Here is a 4,847-nt window from a genome sequence, read left to right on the forward strand (position 1 = left end):
CACACACACACACACACACACACACACACACACACACACACACACACCTACATACCTCAAACAGTTCCTGATTTCAATGAACCAATATCTTCTTGGAGAATAGAAGCTGACATTCATAGAGTCATTGACTATCTCCTAGAACTTAGTGGGGAGGGAATTTCTCTAGTCTTTCAACTCCTTTAAAAGTTACAATACTAGATACTTCTCATGAAGTATCTTGTACTCAGTAGGAACTTAAACTTTTTTTTGTATTAAATTGAAGCACAGTAGTCTTTTTGCTTATGCTATTTGTAATCACTTTAAGGTGTCTTGAATAGATGTTGCATGGTATTATATTTCTTGTTGCTTTAGCAATATGATGAAATAAGCTGTTTCCTTCAACTCCCTATTTGTTTCTCAAAAAATAAACCAAAAAAAATCATTGAGAAGTGCCTATCCTATTGCATTATCTTTTTTTTTAAATCTGGTTTTACTTATAGTGAGAATATGTTTATGGATATTGTTCAATTCATTCAGTTATATATCATCTCACAGATCAATTGTAAAAAGAAAACAAAAACAAAAACAAAACAAACCAAAAAAAAAAACCACGAACTATAATCATCTGGTATATTGGATAAAGTGATGAATTTGTAGTCAGGAAAACCTGAGTTCAAATTCTGCCTCGGATAATTGTTAGATGTTTGACTCTGAGAAGATTACAATTTTTCTCATCATCCCTTTTAACTTATCTGTGAAGCAGAGATGATAATCCTACCTGCCTCAAAGGTTTGACATAAGGATCAAATGACATAATTTGCAAACCTTAAAGTACTTTTTAAAATGGGAGTTTTTGTTATTATAATTAAATTAGTAATTATAGATGGTATAAAAACTGTTGGATTTTAGCACTTTCTTTATTTCTTTCTCACCTTTTGACTCTTTTCACTGAGTGAATAGAAAAGAGACATGCAGGAATGAAGGACATTTTTAGTTCTTGTCTGACTTACAGATTTCCATGTCTCAAATCATTCATCACCTGAAAGCCAAACTTGTATCTAGCCACACATGAGAAAATTTGTATTGCAAGAATTAGCAGTAATCACAGTTCAGGTTAGGGAAACAGCATGATAAGAGATTAAGATTTGGAGTTCAGAATATCTCAGTTCCATGGTCAAGGCACTTAATCTTTCAGAATCTCAATTTATATTAAAAAATTATTGACTATCCTTTAGTAATAGAGTAACTTCTGGGAAGAAGGAGCATAAATTTGGTCAGATCTTTTGTAGGTTATCATTTAAGAAACATTTGAAAATGTTAAATTTTGGATGGTCAAGTTGAATCATAAACCTGTCAAGGAAATCTATTAAGTCTTTTATAAGAATAATAATAGTTAGCCTTAATTTGGAACTTTAATATTTGTAATCATGTTAATGTGTGATTTCATTTGATTCATACAACTCTATGAAATATATGTGTGTTGTGTGTTCATGTATATGTGTATTTCCCATATTACAGATTAAGAAAATGAGGCCGAGAGAGGTTAATTAACTTATGTAGGATCATATAGCTACTCCTTCTCTACCTGCCTAATCAACTCACTATCCCAGTTTCTACAGCAGTTTCCAGACCTTTTCATCTTCCTCAAACACCTCATGGTTTCCCCTCACCCCGCCTTCTCAGTTAAGAGCCCTGTTTCATATTTTACAGAAAAAAAAAATGAGGCCATTCACCAGGAGCTTCCTCTTCTCCCCTCTCCCTCATCTCATATCACATGTATGCTTTCTGCTACTTTGTCCTCCTTCACTTTTTACTTATATGATAAAGTCGCCTTACTCCTTACCAAGGCCCTGATCAAATAATCCCATTTTTTATCTCCTCCAACATATTGCTCTCTCTCTTTCTCTCTGTCTCTGTTTCTGTCTATGTCTGTCTCTTTCTCTCTTAGTCTCTGTCTCTCTGTGTTTGTGTTTCTTTCTCTGTCTCTGTCTCTCTGTCATGCACTCATATATTTATTTTCCATCTCTATCTGTCTATTGGCTCATTTCTTACTGTCTAAAACCATGCCCATCTCTCCCCAATCGTTACAAATCTTCATTTGATCATCCTATATCTCTTCTACCCTTTGTGGCTAAACTTGAAAAGGCCATCTTCACTAAGTGCCTCCACTTTCTCTTTTCTCACTCTGTTGTAAACTCCTTACAATCCAACTTCTGCCTTCATCATTCCACCTAAAGTACCCTATCCAATGTTATAATCTTAGTAGCCAAAACCAATGGTCTTTTCTCAATCCTTATTCTCAACTTCTCTGCAGTTTTCTATATTGTCAATCATCCTATCCTCCTTGATACTCTCTTCTCTCTAGATTTTCAAGATACCACTCTCTCCTGGTTCTCCTCCTACCTATCTGACAGTACTTTCCCAGTACCCTTTGAGGGATTGTCTTCCAGATCAAACCTTCTAACAATAGGTGGATCACAGGGTTCTGTCCTTCTTCTCGTCTTCTTCTGTAGTACTTTGCTTGGTGAGCTCATCATCTCCTATCTCCATGCTAACGATTTTCAGATATAACTAACCTGCCCCAACCTCTCTGCTAACCTGCATTTTCATATCTTCAAGTGCCCTTCAGACGTCTTAAACTAGATATCCAGTAGACATTTTAAACTCAATATAGGCAAAACAGAACTCATTATCTTTCTCCCTAAACTCTCTTACTTCCTACCTTCGCTATTACTGTGGAAGGCATCAGACTCACAACCATCCTAGACTCCTCACTACCCCTTACTTATCCTGTACTTCTCATCCATTGCCCAGGCCTATAGATTTCACCTTTGCAACATCTCTTGAATACACGTCCTTCTCTCTTTGATACTGCCATTCTTGTTCAGGCTTTCATCACCTCATGCTTAACTATTGCAATAGACCTCTGTTGTGTCTGCCTGCCTCAAGTCTCTCCTAATTCCAAACCATTCTCCATTCAGCCACTAAAGTGATTTTCTTTTTTTTATTTTTATATTAATTTATTTTGATTTATCAATAATCACTTCCATATGCTTTTGAGTTAAAAATTTTTCTCCCCCTTCGTCCCCACCACTCTCCCCAGGACGGCACACAATCTGATATGGGCTATACATTTACATTCCTATTAAACATATTTTCACATTAGTGATGTTGTAAGTAAAAATTAAAAGCAATAGGAGGAACCATAAGAAAGAGGAAACAAAACTCAACAGAAGAGAAAAAAAATAGCAATTCAACTTCCATAGTTCTTTCTTTGGATGTGGATAGCACTTTCCATCATGAGGCCTCTGGAGATGTCTTAGATCCTTGTATTTCTGGGAAGGATTAAGTTTATCAATATTAGTCATCACACAACGTGGCTGTTATTGTGTACAACGTTCTCTTGGTTCTGCTCACTTTATTCAGCGTCAGACCATACGAGTCTTTCCAGGTTTTTCTGAAGTCAGCCTGTTCATCATTTCTTATAGCACAATAGTATTCCATTACATTCATATACCACAACTTGTTCAGCCATTCCCCAATTGATGGGCATCCTCTCAATTTCCAATTCTTTGCCACCAGAAAAAGAGCTGCAATGAATATTTTTGTACATGTGGTTCCTTTTCTCATTTGTGTGATTCCTTTGGGATATAGCCCTAAAAGTGCTATTGCTGGGTCAAAGGGTATGCACATTTTTATAGCCCTTTAGGCATAATTCCAAATTGATCTCTAAAATGGTTGGATCACTTCACAACTCCACCAACAATGTATTAGTATTCCAATTTTCCCACATCTTCTCCAACACTTGTCATTTTCCTGTTTTGTCATCTTGGCCAACCCGATAGGTGTGATGTGGTACCTTGGAGTTGTTTTGATTTGCATTTCTCTAATCAATAGTGATTTAGATCATTTTTTCATAAGACTATAGATGGCTTTAATTTCTTCGTCTGAGAATATCCTTTGACCATTTATCAATTGGGGAATGGCTTGTATTCTCATAAATTTGACTTAATTCTCTATATATTTTAGAAATGAGGCCCTTATCAGAGAGACTGTAAAAATCCTTTCCCAGTTTTCTGCCTTCCTTCTAATCTTAGTTGCATTGGCTTTGTTTGTGCAAAAACTTTTCAATTTAATGTAGTCAAAGTAATCCATTTTGCTTTTCATAATGTTCTCTATCTCCTGTTTGGTCATGAATTCTTCTGTTCTCTATAGATCTGATAGGTAAACTATTCCTTGCTCTCCGAGTTTGCTTATAGTACAATCCTTTATATCTAAATCATGAACTCATTTTGATTTTATTTTGGTATATGGTGTGGAATTTTGATCTATGCCTAGTTTCTGCCATACTCTTTTCCAGTTTTCCCAGCAGTTTTTTTCAAAGAGTGGTTTCTTATCCCAGCAGCTGGATTCTTTGGGTTTATCCAAAGTGATTTTCCTAAAGCACAAGTCTGACCATGTCACCTCCCTGTCAATAAACTCCAATAGCTCCCTATTACTTCTATGATCAAATGCACAATTACCTGCTTGGTATCCAAAGCCTTTCATAACCTACCAACTTCCTACCTTTCCATTCTTCTTATACCTTACTCCTCAACACATATTTTTTGATCTAGTAATAATGGTCTCTTTGCTGTTTCAAAAATAAAACTCTCCATCTCTAATCTCTGGATATTTTCTCTGGTTGACCCAGATACCTAGAATGTTTTCCTTCCTCAACTCTATTGACTTTCCTGTCTTCCATTAAGTCCCATCTTCTGAACTAAACTTATCTAAACTAAAATCTCATCTTCTATAAGAAGCCTTTCACAACCCCTGTTAATTCTAGGACCTTCTCTAACTTACTTATTTCCTATTTGTCTTGCATA

Source organism: Vombatus ursinus, unplaced genomic scaffold (genome assembly GCF_900497805.2).
Source record: "Vombatus ursinus unplaced genomic scaffold, bare-nosed wombat genome assembly UNPS02015089.1, whole genome shotgun sequence".
NCBI classification, from domain to species: Eukaryota; Metazoa; Chordata; class Mammalia; order Diprotodontia; family Vombatidae; genus Vombatus; species Vombatus ursinus.